At 48.2% G+C, this 10,871-nt stretch overlaps 1 protein-coding gene across 1 annotated transcript in view; it reads left to right on the top strand.

Annotated features, from left to right (window-relative positions):
* Positions 1-9,984: 9,984 nt before the first annotated feature.
* Positions 9,985-10,871, top strand: part of LOC144604531 (thyrotropin-releasing hormone receptor-like) — a 25,347-nt gene continuing 24,460 nt past the window's right edge. Inside the window, exon 1 of the mRNA XM_078419044.1 lies at positions 9,985-10,520. The gene's annotated coding sequence lies outside the window, so the exon portion shown is untranslated. The remainder of the gene's footprint in view (positions 10,521-10,871) is intronic.

Genomic DNA, 10,871 nt, shown 5'->3' with positions numbered 1-10,871 from the left:
ACGGGGGAATGCATGCGGCTTTAATTCACGTCCAGTCCACTCCTCGCTATGCAGATAACGAGTGGTCAGTAATTAGTTTAATGTCACATCTACTTAGATACAGTGAAATGCTACATGAAATAATCAAGGAATGGTCTAATCCTGGTCGCTGCCTCTTCTCCCCTCTGCCATCAGGCAGGAGGTACGGAAGTTTGAAAATGCATAGATTCAGATTCCAGATTGAGGGACAGTTTCTTCCCGGCTGTTATCAGGCAACTGAACCATCCTATCACCAACCAGAGTGCGGTCCTGACCTCCCATCTACATCATCGGACACCCTCAGACTATCTTGAATCAGACTTTACTGGACTGTATTTGTATAAATGTTATTCCCTTTATCTTTCATCTGTACACTCTGGATTGTAATCATGTGCAAACTTTTAGCCGGCTGGAGAGCATGCAACGAAAGCTTGTTAACGTGGAGTAGATGTTTTCTGGGGCAGTACACAGAGTCACCACATTTCCAGCAATATCTTGAGGCTGTCAAGCATCAAGTTTTAGATTTAGGTTTTCGTTTTAGAGATATAGCGTGGAAAAAGGCCCTTCGGCCCACCGAGTCCGCGCCGGCCAGCGATCCCCGCACATTTACTCTGTCCTGCACACATTGGGGACAATTCACACATACACCAAGCCAATTAACCTACAAACCTGTATGTCTTTGGAGTGTGGGAGGAAACCGAAGATCTCGGAGAAAACCCATGCAGTCACGGGGAGAACGTACAAACTCCATACAGACAGCACCCATAGTTGGGATCCAACCCGGATGTCTGGCGCTGCAAGCGCTGTGAGGCAGCAATTCTACCGCTGCGCCACCATGCCGCCCTAAATCTTAAATTCTTAATAATATAGCGTCTTATATTAGCTTTAAAGGCCAGTTGTCCTGGTGGCGGCACTGGGTCATTGGAGGTCAGCATGGCCTGGTAAAGCTTCTTGTTTAGTTTAGTTTAGTTTAGAAATACAGTGTGGAAACAAGCCCAACAAGTCTGTGCCGACCAATGATCACCTGTGCTCTAGTTCTATCCCACACACGAGGGACAATTTACAGAAGCCAGTTAGCCTCCAAACTCGCACGTCTTTGTATTGTGGGAGGAAACCTGAGCTCCCGGAGAAAACCCACGCGGCCACAGGGATAAAAAGGGCTGTTGTTTTATTAAGAGCTTTGGAGATACAACATGGATACAGGCCCTTCGGCCTACTGAGTCCACACCAACCATCCATCACCTATTCACCCACGTTCGCATACACTCACATACAGGTTTGCAGGCTAATTGGCATGGTATAATTGTAAATTATCTTTAATATGTGTCGGATAGCGCTAGTGTGTGGGATCACTGGTCAGCGCGGACTTGGTGGGGCGAAGGGCCTGTTTCCACGTTGTATCTCTAAACTAAACTACGCGCTGTCCACGGGCACCCTGGGGGATCTCCGGTACCGCTGGGCACCGCGGAGATTGGATATATCCTGGATGGGGATTGTAATATAATTGTATAACAGGTTCAATTGGTATATTTGTTTGTATAGTATTCTGGTGGTGGGTTCTGTTTTGGTTTTATTGTATTGTATATATTATTCAGTGTTCTTTCGCTTTTTTTATGTGGGGCGTGGGGTCGGGGGTTGGGGGAAACTTTTTCTAATCTCTCACCTCGACGGGCATGCGATTTTTTTCCCGTATCGTATCTCTGTCCGCACTGTGGCCTAACGTCGAGGAGTTGGTGGCCTTTGCTGGAGACAGGCTTCGAGAGCTCCGCCGCGGGAGCCTGCGGACTTTAACATCGCAGAGCCCGTGATCCCTTCGCCAAGGATGACCTCTGAACTCCAACATCGTGGAGATCGCGGTCTCTGGTCAAAGCCCTACTCCGGGAGCTCCAAACCGCAAGAGCTTCGACAGCCCCGACTGTGGGACCTTCGACCGCCCTGACTGTGGGACCTTCGATCATCCCGACTGCCGGAGCTTCGACCGTCTTGACGGATGGTTCGACTGCCCCGACCACGGGAGAAGAATGAGGGAAGAAGATTAGAATTTATTGCCTTCCATCACAGTGAGGAATCTGCTGTGGTGAATGTTTATGTTAACGTTCATGTAGTTGTGTGTCTTGTTGCTTTTCTGGATGGCTGTATGGTAATTCGCATATCACTGTTCCTTAAATGGTACACGTGACAATGAAAGACCTTTGAAACCTTTGAATAAATTAGTTATGATGGAAAATCAAGTACTGACATTTTGTAATGTTGTGGAAGAACTTCCCTCATTTAATTGCCTATCTGCATATTCTTTCTGTTACAATAATAGACAATAATGTTGTCCGATTTTCAAATCTCTTTCTCACAACATTGCTTATCTTCTTCTGTTAAAGATTCTGAAGAAAGTATATACTTTACCAGTAAAGTTCCCCAACCAATGTTGATTCCATTAAATGTACATGAGGATGTCATGATGTTGGGTGGGCCATTGCTTATATTTTACAATAGAGTTCCCCAAGTAGTTTTCTTTACCTAGAACAGAAAAGTGTGTACATTCTTCACTTGCATACACAGTAATTACTTTTTCAGTTCGCTGGCTGGCTTTCTCAGTGTGTTTGACCTTTTCAGCAGTGTACTTGTCTTGAACGAAATGACTTTTTGTCTCTTGGCTTCACTCACTGCCGCCCTGTGGCTCTTAGTTTAGTCTAGTTTCCAGTACAGAGACACCGTGTGGAAACAGGTCCTTCGGCCCATCGAGTCTGCGCTGACCAGCATCCGTACACTAGTTCTATCCTACACACTTCTTGATTAGCAAAGGTGTCAGAGGTTCTGGGGAGAAGGCAGGAGAAAGAGATGGATCAGCCATGATTGGATGGCGGGAGTACACTTAATGGGCCAAATGACCTAATTCTGCTCCTATTCCTTATGATCTTATGACACCAGGGACAATTTACAAAAGCCAATTAACCGGCAAACCTGCACGTCTTTGGAATGTGGGAGGAAACCGGAGCACCCGGAGAAAACCCATGGGGTCACGAGGAGAACGTCCAAACTCCGTACAGACAGCACCCGTAGTCAGGATTGAACCCGGGTCTCTGGCGCTGTGAGGCAGCGACTCTACCACTGCACCACTGTGCCGCACTTCGACAGTGGTTGGTTCTATGCTGGAATTTGTGATCAATTCTTCATCATCGTGTGTCACATCAGTGTTTTCAGGCATGTCTCTTGTGGTGATCTACAAATCAAGATGGACATTTCTGTCATGGACATACTAGGTACCTTTATACATTTCCGAATCAGACTACTTCTCTGAGATACATTATTAAGTCTTGTACTTGCTTATTGATTTGATAATTGTGGCATTCTCACTTGGATGGAAGTGTTTTGCTCTGTCTTGACTTATTGCCTTTTTGCTTCCTTTGTTAGAGAGTTGTGGACATAGCCCAGACCATCACGCAAAGCAGCTTCCCTTCCATTGACTCCGTCTACACTTCACGCTGCCTCGGCAAGGTCACCAGCATAATCAAGGCCAGCGTCACCCCAGTCACTCCCTCTTCTCCCCTCTCCCATCAGGCAAAAGATAGGCGGCACGGTAGCACAGCGGTAGAGTTGCTGCTTTACAGCGAATGCAGCGCCGGAGACTCAGGTTCGATCCTGACTACGGGTGCTGCACTGTAAGGAGTTTGTACGTTCTCCCCGTGACCTGCGTGGGTTTTCTCCGAGATCTTCGGTTTCCTCCCACACTCCAAAGACGTACAGGTATGTAGGTTAATTGGCGGGTAAATGTAAAAATTGTCCCTAGTGGGTGTAGGATAGTGTTAATGTACGGGGATCACTGGGCGGCACGGACTTGGAGGGCCGAAAAAGGCCTGTTTCCGGCTGTATATATATGATATGATATGATATGATACAGAAAGGCGAAACACACACCTCCAGATTCAGGAACGGTTTCTTCAATGCTCTTATCAGGCAACTGAACTGTCCTCTCATCAGCTAGAGTGCAGTCCTAACCTCTCATCTACCTCGTTGGATCTTTGGTCTCTCTTTAATCAGACTTTATTGGACTCCAATGTAGTCTTGCACTGAATCTTGTACCCTTTATCCTGTATCTGTATACTGTGGATGGCTTGATTGTATTTATGTATGGTCTTTTCTCTGACTGGATAGCACAAAAACAAAAGCTTTTCACTGTACCTCGGTACATGTGACAATAAAAACGAAACTAAACTAAACTAGGAGCAGCGGTAGAGTTGCTGCCTTACTGCGCCAGAGAACTGGATTCTATCCTGACTAAAGCTGCTGTCTGTAAGTAGTTTGTACATTCCCTCAAGTGACCCGCGTGGGTTTTCCCCGGCTGCTCCTGTTTCCTTCCACACTCCAAAGACGTGCAGGTTTGTTTGTTAACTGGCTTTGGTTAAAAAAATTGTAAATTGTCCCGAGTGTGTGGGATAATGCTAGTTATGGGGATCGCTGGTCGGCCGACTTGGTGGGCCGAATGTCATGGTTCAGCATTGTATCTTTAAACTACAATTAAACTAATCTAAACAAAACAAGACTAAATGATGCTAGACTCTTCCCTGCACCAAGCTCAATTGGACGAGAAGGTGTTGATGCATTAATTATTGTGCATTAAGTGTTTGACTTCATACACTTCACTTCCAATTTCCATCCCGCCCTTAAATATACCTGGACTATCTCCGACATCTCCCTCCCGTTTCTGGACCTCACCATCTCCATCACAGGAGACAGTCAAGTGACTGACATCTACTATAAACCCACTGACTCCCACAGCTATCTGGACTACACTTCTTCCCACCCAGTCTCCTGCAAAAAGTCTATCCCCTACTCCCAATTCCTCCGTCTACGCCGCATCTGCGCCCGGGATGAGGTGTTTCACACTTGGGCGTCAGAGATGTCCTCATTCTTCAGGAAACGGGGCTTCCCCTCTTCCATTACAGATGAGGCTCTCACTAGGGTCTCTTCTACATCCCGCAGCTCCGCTCTTGCTCCCCCTCCCCCCACTCGCAACAAGGACAGAATCCCCCTCGTCACCCCACCAGCCAGCGGATCCAACAAATCATCCGCCAACATTTCCGTCACCTACAACGGGACCCCACCACTGTCCACATCTTCCCATCCCCTCCCCTCTCTGCGTTCCGCAGAGACCGTTCCCTCCGTAACTCCCTGGTCCACTCATCCCTTCCTACCCAAACCACCCCATCCCTGGGCACTTTCCCCTGCAACCGCACGAGATGCAACACCGGAAATTGGAGGAACAGCACCTCATATTTCGCCTGGGCAGTTTGCAGCCCAGCGGTATGAACGTCGACTTCTCAAACTTTAGATAGTTCCTCCGTCCCTCCCTTCCCCTCCTCCTTCCCAGATCTCCCTCTATCTTCCTGTCTCCACCTATATCCTTCCTTTGCCCCGCCCCCCAGACATCAGTCTGAAGAAGGATCTCAACCTGAAACGTCACCCATTCCTTCTCTCCGGAGATGCTGCCTGACCTGCTGAGTTACTCCAGCATTTTGTGAATAAATACCTTCGATTTGTACCAGCATCTGCAGTTATTTTCTTATACTAATTGTTGTCATGGGATCAATCCTTTTGTTGAGTGTGATGTTGTATTTACAGGGATATACAGAACCTTGAGATGAACCTTCTCCTCGCCTGCCTCAATGGCAGCAGGATCAATAGATGTTGTTACATTCCAGAAAGCTCTCAGCTAAATGGGTAGTGAGTTGGGATTCATTGTTCAACACCAATTCGGTCAGTATTCCATGTACAGCAATGAGCCGCCCTAAATATCACATCGTACATTCTGTGGCCGTGCAAGTATCTACAAGTCTGACTTCCATCCATTTTGAATGCATGTTATTGATACAAAGAAATTTTGCTGCCTTTCTGAGAAAAGTCAACATGGAGTCATCAGATGGTAAGGTCAATCTACTCCATGGGTGTCGCAGTGTCTTGGGGGGTCATTGTCACACAGTCATGCAGCGTGCGAATGGGCCCTTCGGCCCAACTTTCCCATGCTGTCCCCCTTTTTATAACTGAGTTAGTTCCACGTGTCTGTGTTTGGTCATTATTCCTTCAAACATTTTCTATCCATTTACGTGTCTAAATGTCTTTTAAACATCCTCATTGTACCCACCTGTAGACTTTCTTCCAGCAGCTTGTTCCATGTACAGGCCATCCTTTGTGTGAAGAAATGATCCCTTCAGATCTCTTTTAAATGTTTCCCCTGTCACCTTAAATCTATTCCTGTTGTTCTGCACTTTACCCTGGAAAAAGACGGTGACCATAACTGTTGGATGTCCTCGTTTTAATTAGGCTTGCCTGCTGACAACATTGATTATAGAATGCTGCATCCCGATTTTGGGCACTTCATAAGTGATCAATAGACAATAGACAATAGACAATAGGTGCAGGAGGAGGCCATTCGGCCCTTCGAGCCAGCACCGCCATTCAATGTGATCATGGCTGATCATTCTCAATCAGTACCCTGTTCCTGCCTTCTCCCCATACCCCCTGACTCCGCTATCCTTAAGAGCTCTATCTAGCTCTCTCTTGAATGCATTCAGAGAATTGGCCTCCACTGCCTTCTGAGGCAGAGAATTCCACAGATTCACAACTTTCTGACTGAAAAAGTGTTTCCTCATCTCAGTTCTAAATGGCGTACCCTTTATTCTTAAACTGTGGCCCCTTGTTCTGGACTCCCCCAACATTGGGAACATGTTTCCTGCCTCTAACCCCTTAATAATCTTATACGTTTCGATAAGATCCCCTCTCATCCTTCTAAATTCCAGTGTATACAAGCCCAGTCGCTCCAGTCTGGTAGTAGCAGAATTAGACCATGTGTCCCATTAAGTCTACTCCGCCATTCAATCATGGCTGATCGCTCTTTCCCTTCTAACCCCATTCTCCCCACAACCCCTGACACCCGTACTAAACACTTGTCACAGGCTGGTCCAGTGCGTTCATAGACTTTGTTGAGAAGTCGATCTTGCCAAGACACTGCACAAATGCCTCTGACAATGACTGAAACTATTGTCAACGTATTACAGTTTGAAACCCTATTTTCATTGCTGGTGTCAGATGATTCAAGCAATACTCTGGATAGAGCACCAACAGACACATTTTGCTTTCACAAATGGTATTCAATCATGTAATCATACCCTGACAGCAAAACTACCCACATATGCATCCGAAAACATGATATTTAACTTGAGTGCACTTTCTTGCCAGCAGCAACTGATGGGATTTCTTCACAAAGACGATGATTTCTTGTGTTCCCCTTTCAATATGCATGTAGTTTTATCCACTTTTATTAAGAATACACAAAACACATGCACCAGATTCTTCCTGCCCATCAACCATGACATGGTTGACCAGAGTTTGTACGCAGCCATTTCATGCCGTGTGCTTCATGCTCGCTGTCTCTCACTCACTCCCCTCTTCACTCACTCACTCACTCACTCACTCACTCACTCACTCACTCACTCACTCACTCACTCACTCACTCACTCACTCACTCACTCACTCACTCACTCACTCACTCACTCACTCCCCTCCTCACTCACTCACTCACTCACTCACTCACTCACTCACTCACTCACTCACTCACTCACTCACTCACTCACTCACTCACTCACTCACTCACTCCCCTACTCACTCACTCACTCACTCACTCACTCACTCACTCACTCACTCACTCACTCACTCACTCCCCTCCTCACTCACCTACTCACTCACTCACTCACTCACTCACTCACTCACTCACTCACTCACTCACTCACTCACTCACTCACTCACTCCCCTCCTCACTCACTCACTCACTCACTCACCTCCTCACTCACTCACTAACTCACTCACTCACTCACTCACTCACTCACTCACTCACTCACACTTCGATGGTGGAGGAGAGGGGGAGTGTTGAGGGGGGAGTGTTTGGAAGGGGGGGTGTTGGGGCGAGTGTTGGGGGGGTGTTGGGGGCGAGTGTTGGGGGGAGTGTTGGGGGGGAGTGTTGGGGGCAGTGTTGGGGGGGGAGTTGGGGGGTGTTTTGGGGGGGGAGTGTTTGGGGGGAGTGTTGGGGGCAGTGTTGGGGGGGGAGTGTTGGGGGTGTGTGTTTTTGGGGGGGAGTGTTGGGGGGGTGTTGGGGGGGGTGTTGGGGGGGAGTGTTGGGGGGAGTGTTGGGGGGGAGTGTTGGGGGCAGTGTTGGGGGGGTTTTGGGGGCAGTGTTGGGGGGGAGTGTTGGGGGGGGGTGTTGAGGGGGGGGTGTTTTGGGGGGGGTGTTGGGGGGTGTGTTGGGGGGGGGGTTGTTGGGGGGGGGGTGTTTGGGGGGGGGGAGTGTTGGGGGGGGGGGGTGTGTGGGTTGTTTGAGGCTGTAGGTCGGACTGCCCGGTTCTTTGGTAACGTTGTCAGTGCCAACATGTGGCAGCACTTGTTTACCTGCCGAGGTTGTACGCAAAACAAAGCTGTCTGAAGAAGGGTCTCAACCCCAAAACGTCACCCATTCCTTCTCTCCAGAGATGCTGCCTGTCCCGCGGAGTTACTCCAGCATTTTGTTTCTATCATCGTTGTAAATCAGCATCTGCAGTTCCTTCCTATACAAAGCATTGCACTGTACATGTGTTAATAAAGTATCATTCATTCGTCCATCCTTGACTCCTGTAGTTCTTTTAGTGAAGTCACCAAAATAACTGCACGGTGGCGCAGCGGTAGAGTTGCTGCCTTCCCCTGAGACCCGGGTTCGATCCTGTCTCCGGGTGCTGTCTGCACGGAATTTGTACCTTCTCCCCGTGACCTGTTTGGGGTCCTCCCCCCCGAGATTTTCGATTTCCTCCCACACCACAAAGACCTGCAGGTTTGCATGTTAATTGGCTTGGTAAATGTAACAATTATTCCTTCTCTCCCGAGATGCTGCCTGACCTGCTGAGTTACTCCAGCATTGACCTGCTGTTATTTTCTTACAATAATTGTCCCTAGTGTGTGTAGGATAGTGTTAGTGTGCGGGGGTCGTGTTGGGCAGAAGGGCCTGTTTCCTCGCTGTATCTCTAAACTAAACTAAACTAAACTAAACTAAAACTGAAGAAGGGTCTCACTCAACTCGAAACGTCACCCATTCCTTCTCTCCTGAGATTCTGCCTGACCCGCTGAGTTACTCCAGCATTTTGTGAAATAAATACCTTCGATTTGTACCAGCATCTGCAGTTATCTTCTTACTATTCAAACCTAAGAGGTTGACTGGGTTTAGAAAGCATTTGTCTCCTGTGGAATCAGAATTATGACTCCAGTCCGGGTCAAGAAGGGAAATACTAGAGGGCACAGCTTTCAAATACCAGAGGGCAAAGCTTTAAGGTGAGAGGGGAAAGGTTTAAAGGAGATTTGCAGGGCAAATATTTTTGTTTTGCACAGAGGGTGGTGGGTGGCTGGAACATGGTGCCTGGATTGGTGGTTGATGCAGATACGATCGTGGCATTCAGGTCGTAAGTGATAGGAGCAGAAGTAGGCCATTCGGCCCATCAAGTCTACTCCGCCATTCAATCATGGCTGATCTATCTCTCCCTCCTAACCCCATTCCCCTGCCTTCTCCCCATAACCCCTGACACCCGCACTAATCAAAAATCTATCTATCTTTGCCACTGACTTGGCTAAACTAAACTAAAAAGTCACTCGCGCGGTACAGTTGGGTCCAGCACACCCGTGAACTGCGTCTGGTATCGCATGTACGGTAAATACACCAGGTCCATCACTAAACGCTGGAGTAACTCAGCGGGTCAGGCAGCATCTCTGGAAAGAAGGGATGGGGTGAAATTTCAGGGTGGAGTATGTGAACCTGCCTGATAACAGATCAGTGGCGATTAATTGTGGCCATTGCTTGCCTCCTTGTCACCTCCCCTCAGCTAACAATGAACCATTCTACCTTTCCTCGAAGGTATTTATTCACAGAATGACTTTTTAGTTGAGTTTGTGTAAGAAAATTACTGCAGATGCTGGTACAAATCGAAGGTATTTGTTTCACAAGACGCTGGAGTAACTCAGCAGGTCAGGCAGCATCTCAGGAGAGAAGGGAATGGGTGACGTTTCGGGTCGAGACCCTTCTTCCTGGTCACCCTTTCCCCTCCCATAGCCCCAGACTCCCTCTCTCCCCCTAAATCTTCCTCTGAAGAAGGTGTCACCTCTGTCCCGACAAGTCATTTGTGTGTGTTCCCTTTCTCCAGGTTTGCTGCCTGACCCCAGCAGGCTGTGTCTTGTGTAGATGAGGCTCTGTGTTCACAGAGGGGAGGCTGGGCTGTGAAGCCGGGAGCTGTAGACGTGGGCTGGTGTAGTAGTGTCGGTGGCGTTAGGACCTGCGGTTGCTGTACCGCGCCTCCGCTCATCACTTGCAGCAGCCGCCTGGGTTGGCAAAGTCGCATTGAGACCGTGGATGACAGCTCGCTGCCACTATCCGCCCCTGGCAAACCTCGCCACCAAAGGACCCCGAGGAAGGCAGCAGACCATCGGCGGCGTCGCGCCCAGTAAGTGACCCTTCCAATCCAAATCGCCTTTCTACTTAAATGTTGACATCAAAATGACATCTGAAAACGGTTGAATGTGTAGTCCGTCTCCATCCCCTGTGTTGGAAGGAACAGCAGACGCTGGTCTCAACCGAAGAGAAAGGTTAAATGTCTCGTTGAACGCACGGGTTATTCAGGCCGGAGTAGTCCTACTTTCAAAACACAGGGTGCTAGTTTATGAGATTTTATTTCTCCTTCCACTGAATATATCAACGATTTATTCACAAAATGCTGGAGTAACTCAGCAGGTCAGGCAGCATCTCGGGAGAGAAGGGATGGTGTGTTTGATAAACCAATTCATAACAAATCAAA

Source organism: Rhinoraja longicauda, chromosome 22, assembly GCF_053455715.1.
Source record: "Rhinoraja longicauda isolate Sanriku21f chromosome 22, sRhiLon1.1, whole genome shotgun sequence".
Classification (NCBI taxonomy): Eukaryota; Metazoa; Chordata; class Chondrichthyes; order Rajiformes; family Arhynchobatidae; genus Rhinoraja; species Rhinoraja longicauda.
Note: the sequence above shows the minus strand (reverse complement) of the source record. Positions and strands in the feature narration are given on the sequence as shown.